Raw genomic sequence first — 13,664 nt, 5'->3', positions numbered from 1 at the left:
AATAGTTGGAGAAATTGTTATTTATACAGGTCTTGATATTTTGAGATGATTTGAATCTATGGTAACATAGATTGTGTCAAATTTTCGATAAGAATTAAATATTTGGAAATTTTTTTTTGAGCGTTCGTTTCCTGAATACCTATATCGCTCTACCATTTCGTCTCAATGTCTGTAATTTACGAATTTGGTCTTAAACGATAAGGTATGGCTAATTAATGACGGATTCGTGATCAACTTCAATTATGTCCATCCATCTGTAAACACGATAACTTTCGAATAAAAAAAAATCTAGAACCTTAACTTTTCTGGGTAGGTTCGGATTTTTAAAGCCGGCGTCAAGTTCTTCAATTGGTATAATACGACTAGACTAGATGTTCCGCGAATATAGCCGTTTGGTATCTTTTCTCCTGTCGAAACTACATATTCGAAATAATTTGCATTTGGATGTAAAATGATCTCATTACAATCATAAAAAATTCAAGAAGAATATTGCGAAGGTATATCCAATATTTCCATGATAACTGTAGATCCGATCAGAGTGTGCGTGCTTCTTTACAAAGATTATTTCAAACTTCATGAACAATTTTGTTTTGATTGCTTTGTTAGAATTTCTAACATTTGCAATAGATTCCATTTCCACATTTTTAACATCTTGAAAACATTACGGACCGGGACGTGCCTTTATAAGAAATCCTCCTTGCTTCTTTTTATAACTAGCAATTGGTTTCTATTCACAGTTCTATCACTAATCCCTCTGTGAAGATCGGTTTTGTTTACGAAATACCAGCTGCTGAAATCAAGGGTAGATTTTTGTGACCTAATACCAGTTTACGAACAATTCATGGAAAAAAACAAATTTATCCAAGAAATGGAATTTTTATCTTTTCTGTCCGACAATTTTTGTTAATTTCTTTTGTAGTTTATCAATTAATAATTTTTTCTGATTGAATTTGAATTCATAAGAAATAATTACACTCAATACATTTTCCGTCCATAAAACCTTTCTTACTTTTTATAAAAAAATCTCACTTGCAAGGGCGTCGACTTGTATTTTTGCCGGGGCGGCAGAAACGCTAGAGCGGGTCCTTATTGAATAATATTATATTATGAAATATGAAAGGTATTAGCAGCGAACTCCATCTTTTTGATTCTTCACAATTTACGGCATAATTTGATAAAAACTTAGAAATGTCATGATCATTTATTCAAATGATCGAAAAGTTAATTTCTAAATAATTCGTTGAATATTTTTTCCGGGCAGATACTTTCATTTTTTGTTCTAGTCATTCATGTGTTCCTATATTGTTGCTTACCATTCCCAAAATGATTTTTATTTTTTGTATAAGTTGGAACTTGTTGGTTTTGTTTATATTTTTTCTATGTTACTATTATTAAAATTTTACAGTCACCTTCAATTTTTCCATATTTTGGACCCCGATAACCCAAAATAATTTTTTTGCATTCTGCAAAGTTGACTAGGGCGGCAAATTGTGTATTTGCCTAGGGCGGCAATTTGGCTAGCGACGGCCCTGGTTAGAAACAAAGCAAATTCAAACAGAATATTGAAAAATATCTGATATCTCTAAATATTTTGCAAAAGTAGATTCGACTAAGTTCATATTTCGCGATAAAAATAAAATAATTCAATCTTTATGCAAAATATCGTGTGTATCGTTTATCACAATCATTGGGAATTCAAGCAGAATATCCGAAAATAAATCTTTTTCTGCATTTCTAGTGGGAGCTTGTGTTAAATCAAAAGAGTAGAATTTTTTTTGGGAGGGGGGTAATCGAAAAAAAAATTTTGGCGACATATCTCATATCTATGATGTGAGAGAAAGAGGTTTGATAACGAAAATTGAACCAAATTACTCGAAATAATTTTTTTTATTACCAATTCGATTGTTCTCATCTTATACTGGGTGTTCCTGAATTGGAGTTACGAAGGAAAATGAGAGATTCCTTGGATAATATTAAAAAGAAAATGGCCCATAAACATGAACCCTCAAACGTTTTTTTTTCGAGATACAGGGTATTTCTTGTAGATGTTTAACTATTTCACCGAATCTTTATTAATCTCCGCTACAGAGTTGGTAAATAAGTACCAAAACTTTTAATTAATTTATTTATCACAGATACCTAACTGGATCTTTATAATAATTTGTATTTCCTGAGAATTACAATAGAGAGCTGTTTGAATTTTTTTCTCGAAATAGATTGCAGATACGACCAAACTACAGCGAACCAAAAAGTGCAGTAATGAATCAGAGTTTCTTTTTAAATTTTTCCAAACTACCAGTGGTTCACAAAAAAATAATTCTGGAAGAAAGAAGCGGGCACCCTTCCAGAAAAAAATTCACCCTGTAGATTTGCATTTAAAATTAGGAAATCACATGATGAAAACTTTTAATTGGAATATCTATGCCAATTCAAGTTGAATATCTTGTGAAGGAAAGGTGCTATGAGAGAAAAACTTGAACTTTAACACCTGTATCTCAATAACAAAGCGTTTGCGGGCTCATTTTATAGGAAATTTTTTTTCTTGAAATGATCCGAGGAATCTATAATTTTCATTTGTACCTCCAATTAAGGAACACCCTGTAGATATAGTGAATTCAAAACTGATGTCTTCACAAATGAATTGCAATTTGAATGAAACACAATAAATTGTTTAACACAGTCCAGATAATTTTTCAGAATTCTGCACCATATTAGAATTAAGAAATACTAATATGCGAACAGAAATTGTTTTTTCAAAGATCTTTCATAACTATGCTATTACTCGAAAATAATATTAAACACCCTATATCGCGCTCTTCGAAAACGAGGTATGACTATGCCATAAAGCAACAATGATTCTGATTCTGATGTGTCATCTACACAACAATATATGTTCTCCCAATTTGTGAAAAACCCTGTGTATAAATTCACGCAAAAATTCAATTATGATTCAATAAACGTTTACTCATTGAATTTGTAATTAAGTTTTCATTCTGGGAAAAAGAATCGGTTACCTGAGATCGCCGTTTGCAGTACCCACAATTTAATCACAATTTACATCGTCCGTCACGAGAATTCGAATCAAGATTGTTTGGTCGAGGTGGTTCTTGTTCAGTTTATCATGTGATTTGTCCCAAAGTCATCGAAGGAACCGCGTTTGCTGTGAAAAAAATCGCGTGTTTTCAAAAACAAGAACATTTGAAAAGTTTAGTGGTTGGAGGGCTTTAGTGCACAATTTTGGCGGTTGAAGGTTAGTATTGGTACTCTACCTCAATAAGAATTTAACGATATTCCCTCAATTAAAGGGCCCTAAAGCGATTTCAGAAATGATCAATCTTGTTGTTACTTTATATTTATTTTCTTAATGTCATATTCGTGAATCATGTGCATAATTGAGACTTGTGATTTAATTATTCAGGTTGAAGCCCTTAAGGGCATTTAAAGAGGGCTGCACATTGGGCTGAGAACGTCCCTGGGGTGTTAGACGCGAAATAAATTGTACTCCCGCATTAGAAACTGAAAAATTTTTCTCGCAGAATGTCCAGACAAGATTATTGGTCACGAGATGAGAGATCATGTGACACAATTTTCGATATTGTCAGTGCAGGGAACACCTTGATTTTCTATATTTCTTGTACTATTGTTATAATAAAATAATTCAACCGAAGCAAAACACCCATTGGGCGGTATGGTTGTTTCCATTTAATCTAATTTCAGCGTCAGGTAATAAACTCTATTCTATAGTACCTATATTTCGATTTTAACGATCTCTGCTTAATGCTCGGCTTAATGTCTTTTCGCGGTAGAATTGTTTGTTTTCGACCGTCCGCCTTCAAAAATTAGCTATATTCTCCTTGTTTACAATCAAGAATATGCGTGTTTTCGAATTAAAAAATGTCGTGAAGAATTGTTGGTGATTAGAATGCATCACGAATTTTATCAGCAGTGTAGAGTATTCGCGAGATAGTAGCTAGGTGTTTGTTTTCCAGTGGTGTACCCGTATTTTTGAATGATCTTATAATGATCAATAAATTTGAAAACGTTCAATATTTGGAGAATATATTATGAGTTGTTTGATATTTTTTTTTTGCAATGGATATACGTAATGGAATTAAACAATTTGTTGTTTCCGCGTTGGTCGAATATTGTCGAAAAGATACCGGGAATAAGTAGTTGATATAGAAAATATTGTTCATCACAATTGATTGTATCTCTTTCAGACTGGACCCCTTCCAAAATATAATTTAAAGGTATGAAAGCGATCCAATGAATTCTTTTTAGTTGACGTTGGTCCGTCAAAAAATCAAATGCTTGATAAATTTTTTGATTCATTTTCAACGATCGATCACAAAAGATTCTTACTTCTTACTTGTCACGAATTCTCTTTTATCTATGTATAATGCATATGTGAAAGCTGGAAGGTTGCTTCGAAAAGGTGATTTTATGTTTTGAAAAGAGAAAAATAAAGGTGGTTGAAGGCCCTGGAGCCATATCAGGGCAATACTCGACTCACCTTGGTTTTTCGATAAGATTTATTGAGCTTTTGGAAGGAAACTCGTTATCGAGTATTATCGTAGTGCAAAATCAATAACTTCCAATACACAAATATGTATATAAAAAATATATTCGTTAATTATTATGATGGTCTCGACTCGTTGATGACGACATCAAGATTATTGGTCCAAATTATGTCTGATCGGCCGTCCGTCCGTAACTACGCAAATTCATGAACGAAAAACTCTAGAAACTTAAAATTTCAGGCTCTTTCAGAGTTTTTCAAAGCCAAAAATCCGATATTGGGTTTTGCCGAGGGTTTTTATGTATATGATCATATATGTTCTCCATATATGTAATTTCAAAAGTATGAACTCGAACGAGATAAATTTTGCATTGACCTGTAGAATAACATGAAACTCAATGTGAAATTCGTTCAGAATCAAAGAATAATATACAGAATAACTCGCAGAATAATAAAAAAAAAAAATAAATATCTCAGTGACAACATGTTGCAGGTATAAAATAGTACATATTTCAAAACTCTGTATACAACATTTTAATTCAAACAAAATACATAAAAAATGATATTATAGAGACAGAAAATATTTGAAATTTTGATAACAGAAGAATAATAACAATTTCAAGTTGCAAGGTGCGAAATTGTTAGTCGTGTCACAAGAATCATAAAAAACTCAAGCAGAATATCGAAAAAAATTGCTAGATTGAAGCGGGTCGTTTCATCAGAACCACACCCCGTCCCTCATAAAATATATGTATAAACGAATAATGATAAATTACATCTCATATAATATATAACAATTTTTGTGGCCTCCAGTAGGCAAATGAATCAAATTAGCGTTCAAAAGCTGCTGAAAATGATACCAAGAAGTCAGAGTTTTTCCCGAACTCGAGAATCGATTTTCTTCAGAGAAATATTCGCCATCATTGACAGTTTTCAATGGCAAACATTGAATATTTTATACTGATGAATCGGTTATATGTAATTCAGTTTAGGTACAATATATTTCCCGACTGTGCTTTCTTATTATTTAAAATTATTGAAAAGATTGTGGTGCATAATTGTACCACATCTTATCTTCGAGAGACAATTTTTTTCTATCCATCGAGTCTTTTTCGATAATTTTAGATTCCATGTGATAAGAGTTATGAACCACAATTTTTTATTTTTCTTATTTTGATAATGGTGTACTTGTTGACACTGAATTTCGAATTTTAATATTCAAGCATCACAGTGTTGAATCCAGACAATTTTTTTCCTGAATTTCAATATCTAGGGGGAGGGTTAGTCAAAAATTTGTTTTGATTTTCAGATATAGTTTTTTTCTTCGGGGGATATCGGTACTCTGAGGGGTAATATCTCCTTGGCACACACCTGGATTCAACACTGTTCAAGCATAAGTCAAGATGAGAAATTAAAAAATATACATTTTCTACTTTGTCGTATATACAATTTTTAAAAACATTCATTCCATATTAATTTTGTACAATAGCGTATATTATCTCTTTGCACAAAAATATTAATAATTAGTAGTAGTTACTTTTTTTTCTATTTCAAATCAGATATTTGTAAATTGTAACTTCATAGATCTATAATTGTTTTGCATTCCAATACATCGCGCCATCGCATGATCATGATTTTATGAGTTTCTGGTTTTGTAGATTAAATTTATAATAGTTATTTATAATACAAGTGCAGAAGGCATTGATATTCTTCCACGAGTTCAAAATTCAAAAACCAGCCACAAAGTGGCGAGTTTTTGAATGAACGAGTAGTAGAATGAGCCTTCTGTACGAGTAGAGAGAGAAGAAAAACTTTATTGAAACAATGTTTCAAAGGGCTAGCGACCTAGGTCTTCCTGCCCACTGTACGAGTATTATACATTATTTTCTCTAATTCATTGCATTTTTATTGAAATTAATGAAATATTTCCATAAACATCATTTAGTGCTTTTTGCATTGAGAATGTTGGTTGGCAGAACTGATTTCTTTAAGGCAAATTGATGAATTGACAGATAGTTTGGAGTAACAACATAAAATAATAAAATATAACCATGAAAACTGTGCGTTTCTGATATATTCTCGTACGATTTTGTTCTACAAGATGTGGAAGAATGAACGGAATAACCACATAATTAGAGAAACATATATTCTTCAACTCTTAGCCATCAACCTAGATGGATCAATGCGTTATAGCAATTGATATACATATGTACGTAATTTCATGTCACAAGCTCCTTCAATTTTCTAGGGAAGCTCTATACGTTGAATGGATTTGACTTTATTATTTCCAATAACGTAATTCGCACAATTCTTTGAGCTTCTGTGAGATTTCACCGTAAGGTGAAAATAGGATAAAAATGATGGAAATTGTTTTGGGTATTTGTCAGGTAAATTTCCTAGGATTAGCATGGAAAACTAAAAGCCATTATATTTGATGGTCTTAAAATGGGGAAATTTGTTGAAGATCCACATTGATTGATTGAGTCTAACGCTTGGTATTAATTTGTTCAAGTAGTAGAAAATTTTCTTGGTATCACAGATAATTACGTAGAATTAGTGGAAACTATGATTTCAAATTTTAAAATTCTCAATTGTAACATGTCAAGTATATCTACAGAATTAATTTTCGATGATACAAACTATAAAATCCTATTTATAGCTGTTATTTACTAGTACATAAATATGTACTTGACTTCCTTATGAATCCCTATGAAAAAACAAACAAAATCACTGTCACGTTTACACAGCCATTTTCCTCGAAAGGAAATATATTTTACTAATTTCTTGATCAAACAAACTGAACAAATACCTGCGTTTCATTTACATGTGACCTGAATTTCTATCTTGAAAAAGATCAATTTCAACAAGATAACTTGCCGAAATATTATCATGAGGCATACAAAAAAAAGTCAAGTAGAATGAAAATTTGACACTGATTTTTTTATCATTTTAATCCTATTTCTCTAAGACCTCAAGGTGACACCTCACAGAAGCTCAAAGCGTTGTGTTATTGAAAAATGAAAATAAAGTCAAATCCATTCACCGTCTAAAGCTTCTCTGAAAAAATGTATCACTTATCCTTTTATATGACTTTCTAGAATGGAGTGTTTAGTAAAATACTTTCGCTGTATGCTTCAACAGTAGTAGGTGACGATCGACTACTAAACACTCCAAACGAAAAAGTCATATAAAGGAAATTTTTGAGTGATAAGTGACAAATGGATACAGAGTGTTTCATCATAAACTGGAGAAATATTTATAGTCGTGTATACCTTGATTTCGAAGCATAAACAGGGTTTTCAACGTCGATATTTTTCCCTGTAGACATCTAAAAAAAAAATTTTGTTCGATTTATGGAAAATTTATTTTGATTTTACTTAACTCAAATATGATGAAATGCCTTACATAGCATTGAAATGTTAATGAAATGTCCTTTTAAAACTTGTTAGGTCTTTCCTTCCTAATTCTGTATTGCGACCAGCTGTACATAATTTATTATTCTGCACTTGATTCAACTACTTATGAGTCTTCATCAGCCTGATCGATGTATTTTAGCTTGGTATGGTCAGAGAGCCTTGACTTCAAAATCATGGCTATAAATTCAACTCAGTAGCGTACCATCCTTGTTGCTTTAGTGGCGAACTAAAATTTTGGCAAATTACTAATAAATAGTGATTATAATCATTTAATATAACAATTTTGAATTATCAGTTTGGTATTCGTCCATGATGAACAATCTGACAAGTTTTTTATATTATATTTTGAATTATCTTTGATTTGATGCTATACTTGTTTGGTGCAAATTTGGCTTGACTTTATGAATTCATATATGGGCGATGACCGATTTTCATGAATTTGATAAGAGATAAAAGTGTTTGCATAAGATTCAGAATTATTTGGCATATCGCTTGAAAATTCCATAAAAAAGCCCTTTTTTAGTATTCAGATGTACATAATCAGATTAAACACTGAACTTATTTACGAACGAAACTGGAAATGAAGTTTCTCATATTGTGTAATTGATCAACAAATATGAACTGCGAATACTTTTAGATATTTATGTATGTTTTGAATAACTCATGTCTTCCATTAACACCTACCTTATTTTCATTATATCATCTTCAGGACTTGAAGATAACTGAACATTCGAAACCAGTTTATTGAGAATAAAGTATTCGTGGAAATTAGACAAATATGGTTTAAAAATTTTTCATTCGCTATACCAGAAGATGGATAAATCACCAACCAATCTCATACTAGATTTTTTTTTGAAATTTTCTAGTGTTTTTAACTAGATAGTTAGTCCTTCTAATAATTATTAGTCCTTATATTACGATTAATATAGACTTTGAATTGAACAACGAAGAATTATTATTGCCGTCTGAATATTTCGCATGCAAATGTTTCTATATTGTGTTTTTTGAATATTTCTGGTTTTAGACTTTGAGATCATCATTTCATAGTGTCTATTCATTCTTCAATGAATTTGTGAAAATTGTCACCAATCAGAACAACCTATTTTATAACATATTGATTAAAAAACGGGTTATTGATTGACCTCTTAACCTTTGAAAAGGTTATACTTCCTCTATCTGGTTTATCAACGGAATTTGAAAGAACTGAGAATACAACTAATAAGCTTTTGTTATGTTTTATCACGAGAAGATTTTCATGAATGATAATCTCACGTGATCTATTGACGTTCGAAAATATAATTATGGAGAAACAATTGATTTGATTTCCTATTTAGGCACTCTATATGAACACAATTATACTTATTCTTTGAAATGGACAACCTTATTACCAATATTCATATACATAAAGTACTTTAAAAAAAAAAGAGCAAATATAAGAGGGAGACGAAATATGTTCTAATTTTGGAGGAAAACCTTGCTCTATACAGTCTACAGGATATTCCTTAATCGGAGATACAAATGAAAATGATATAGATTCCTTGGTAATTCGAATTAATTAAAGTTTAGTACTGGAAAAAATATCATCGTGTAGGGTTTTAACGAAATTGAAATATTAAGTGATGCAAATTTTGAATCGGAATGACAAATTTCAGTTCAAAGTGCCTATGCTATGTGTGAAAAACCTGAAAAAAATCAAACCAACCGAACCTGTAACTTGAAAACAACTCATTTTGGAGCCCATTTTTATAGGACTCATTCTTCATTTGTACTTCCAATTCAGGAACACCCTGTATTATCTGATGAGAAAATATGGAGAATAGATAATCATCAAGTACGTTTCATTTGAAGAAATAAGTGGAAACTCATTAGTTTATAAGTTGGCAAACTTTCTCTTGACACATCATGCACTTTTTTCAGCTTCTTTCGAATATTCTTTTAACAATCGTTAAAATACCGAATATGAGATTTTACTTGAATTTTTGTGATTCTGATCAGGGCCGCAGCAAGACATTTTGGTCCGCCGCCAGAATAAAATTTTGATGCCCTGCGTTGCCTAATTTATCTGAATCTTCTTTGAAGCAGCCTCTGTTATTCCCTCAGGTGTCTTTTCAATTTCATATGACATCGTATTTTCCAACTTACTTTATCAAATTAATGCCAGAAGACGTTTTGTCGATTTCATAAAAAAAGTCCTGCATTGTTTAAAAGTAGGACGCTCTATAAGTCTATATATAATAGTAAAAAGACGACGTAGTTCTTTGGGGTGGATAATTTTGACAGAAAACACCTAATTCGAAACATTACATTATCTAGACTTCAACACCTAAAAATGAATGTAATAATATTAGAGTTATAAGTGAAAACTGATTTTTTTGCCAAAACTAAACACCCTGTATCTCGAAAACGAAGCTTGTTAGGATATAACGTGTTTATAGGATTTTTTTTTTCATTGAAAGAGTTGTTGCATCGGACGCAAAAGTTATTGCACTAACTATTGGACCATCCTGTATATGTTTGTCCAGTTTATGATGAAATAGCCTCTATAATATCCTGCATAGTTAAGACTCAATTCAAATATTTCCAGATCTCATTTATCTGGGATTGTGTTTAATCATATCGGAATCATACAAGGATTGCTTGTTCAAAGTGCTAACGATATTTTATATCAAGAAAAATCGACTAGGCAGTACTTGAATTCGTTGAATTTATACATCCGTCACAGGTTCATGTTTTACATTGTAAACGGTTCATATTTTACATTGTAAGCTTTTCTGGAATTCCCTATTGAGTAGCGGTGTAGCGCTGTTGCTGATTCGAAATATTTTTGAAGTTTGATAACGGCTAACCTGCTAACCAAAAGGAAGTTTGACATGGGTATTTTCATAATTGTTTATTGAAAGCTTTCGTAATATATACCTACGTATGAATGCCTCTTTCAGTCGGTTTCAACATCTCCAGATAGGGAAGATAAGCCTTTGAAAGGCTGCTTTCTAACCAATCGAGCTCTACATTTTAAGCATATGGGTTTCACAAATGGCCAAATGAAATGTAACAATTTAAACTGTATTACTGGTGTGTCTTTCTCAATTTGGCACAATCAACACTTATTATTGTTATAACTTCGATTGAAATTATAGTTTGAATCTTAATAGATTTGAATTTAGAATGTTTCTTGGATTGATTTAAACAACGAACTTACTCTAGCATTCATTTTAGAATGAATTTTGAGTTCGAGTTGAACACATGTTAGTTTTTCCATTTATTTCTTATCCACAAGATCTTATCGAAAATATCACAATTACCATTTGTCTGGGAATCTTTTCACTCTTTCAACCTTTTATTTGAAAATAAAAAATCACTGCCAATTCCACACAATAGACAATAGTTTAGCGCTGAAGTGGTGTCAGGAGCTTTTTAGCGCTCGTCATTAGAGCATCAATTGCACCGTCAGATACCAACCTTTAACCTTTTATAGATGTGTGTAATAGTAATAGTAATCTTTATTAATCCTGTGTGTGTGGACTTGAACGAGTGAATGAATAAGCGGTCAGAAGCTTCTGACCTCATTTTGCTTCACTTCAGTTTTCCTCATTTTTTTTTTATATTCTCGTCACGAAATTTTTGCATGAACCTTGAAATTGTTATCTATACAGGGTGTCCCGGGAAGAATGCGACAAACGAATACCAATTTAAGGTCATCATGGAGGACCCGGCGTATCAAGATGTTTCAATCGCCTGAGTGCCTTCGTTGGGGATATACAGGGTGATGTTCATCTTATGAGTGAAATTTTACAGTTCAATAACTCTTTAACTAATCGACCGAATAATTTCAAATTTTGAAGTTTTGTCACCCTTTTCTATCGCCTTCCTTCAATATTTCTGAATTCGAGTAAATCAGATCCAGACTAGAAAAATTTCAGACTTTTCCTATTTTCGTGAATATTGGATCACCCTGTACGTGAACATTATGATTTTTTTCCGTTTTCGGAACCACAAAGAATCAATTCATTATAAAATTTCACTCATAAGATGAACATCACCCTGTATATCCCCAACGAAGACACTCAGGCGATTGAAACATCTTGATACGGTTCCTCCTTGATGACTTTAATTCATGGTATTCGTTTGTCGCATTCTTCCCGGGACACCCTGTATAGACACGCAAATTTTGAGTCCGCTCGGCTCTGCTGTCACTGAAATATTTTTTTTTATTTTCAGCTTGAATTTCTATAGTTCTGATGATTCTGTGCATACGAAACTTTGAAACGATTATTCTATATATGTATATGTACTCGCAAAATCTCAGCTCGATCGATATCTTTTTCTCGAACGATTCCAACTTAGAATTTTTGAAAATGATGAGCCAAAATAAATTCGAGTTCACAATGGTTGTTTGATCAAAACATGACTTGCTCAGGTGAGAAGCGTAACTAAATATAAACATAGAAATGAAAACAATCCTTAAATATAATGCTCCACAAAAGTTGAGGAAGTTCAAAAATTTTGTGAGCGTTTCTAAAGTTGCCTATTCTTGTGTACCTACCAGATGTTCAATTACAAGAAATAAAATGTTTCTCTATTTCAGTATCGTAATGTGTTCATTACAGTTCTAAAAACAGTGCTGTAATGAACTCATTAAAGTATCGTTTTCAGTTATATTTTTCCTTTTGTAGTTGTCTATACTGACTTCCAATCCTTTCAAATTTCAACAAACGTCAATAATTGTCAATATAATATATTTAGATTTTAGATAAAGTGAAATGATTTGCAACATTATTCGCAATTACTCTTAATTCTGGTGATGTTAAATCGATTTCGTCAGACATAATTCACGAATTTAATGCGTAATTGTAAGTTATTTCAAAATTCGAAATGTACGATTCATATTCAAATTCCGTAATCTGTCAATTTTCGTAACAGTCACACCAACTGCCAAGATACAATACAAAAGTCACTAGGATATAAAATCTGAATTGTTCATTGAATTTCGACAATATTTCACAGAACTTGACTGAAATAGAGAAAATATCGTCTAATACTCGTTGCAGAAGGCAGTTCCAACACTCATGCGTTCGAAAAATATCTCCTTCGTCCCTCGTTTTCGAATTTCGTATTCGTGTTGGAATAAGAGCCCATTCTGCAACTCGTTTTAGAATATACTTTCTCTAATTCTGTGGTTATTCCGTTCATTCTTCCACATCTTGTAGAACAAAATCGTGCGAGAATATATCAGAAACGCATAGTTTTCATGGTTATATTTAATTATTCTATGTTGGTACTCCGAACTTTCCGCCACGGCTTTATCTGTCAATTCATCAATTTGCCTTAAAGAAATCAGTTCTGCCAACCAACATTTTTCAATGCAAAAGTCACTAAATTATATTTATGGAAATATTTCATTAATTTCAATGAAAATGCAATGAATTAGAGAAAATAATGTATAATACTCGTACAGAAGGCTCATTCTACCACTCGTTCATTCCAAAACTCGCCACTTCGTGGCTCGTTTTTGAATTTTGAACTCGTGGAAGAATATCAATGCCTTCTGCACTTGTATTATAAATAACTATTCTCTAATTCTGTGGTTATTCCGTTCATTCTTCCCCATCTTGTAGAACAAAATCGTGCGAGAATATATCAGAAACGCACAGTTTTCATGGTTATATTTTATTATTCTATGTTGGTACTCCGAACTTTCCGCCACGGCTTTATCTGTCAATTCATCAATT

General features: G+C 32.0%; 1 protein-coding gene across 2 annotated transcripts in view; it reads left to right on the top strand.

The window, feature by feature from the left end:
• Positions 1–3,074: 3,074 nt before the first annotated feature.
• The window catches only part of LOC123674951 (V-type proton ATPase 116 kDa subunit a1), a 34,109-nt gene continuing 23,519 nt past the window's right edge, over positions 3,075–13,664 (top strand). The window contains exon 1 of one of the 2 annotated variants that reach the window (XM_045610135.1): positions 3,075–3,250. The gene's annotated coding sequence lies outside the window, so the exon portion shown is untranslated. Of the gene's footprint in view, positions 3,255–13,664 lie in introns of both variants that reach the window. The other variant, XM_045610136.1, reaches the window with a different exon arrangement.

The sequence above is a fragment of the Harmonia axyridis genome, chromosome 3, assembly GCF_914767665.1.
Source record: "Harmonia axyridis chromosome 3, icHarAxyr1.1, whole genome shotgun sequence".
NCBI lineage: Eukaryota > Metazoa > Arthropoda > Insecta > Coleoptera > Coccinellidae > Harmonia > Harmonia axyridis.
The sequence above is the reverse complement of the archived record's forward strand: the minus strand, read 5'-3'. Positions and strand labels throughout refer to the sequence as shown.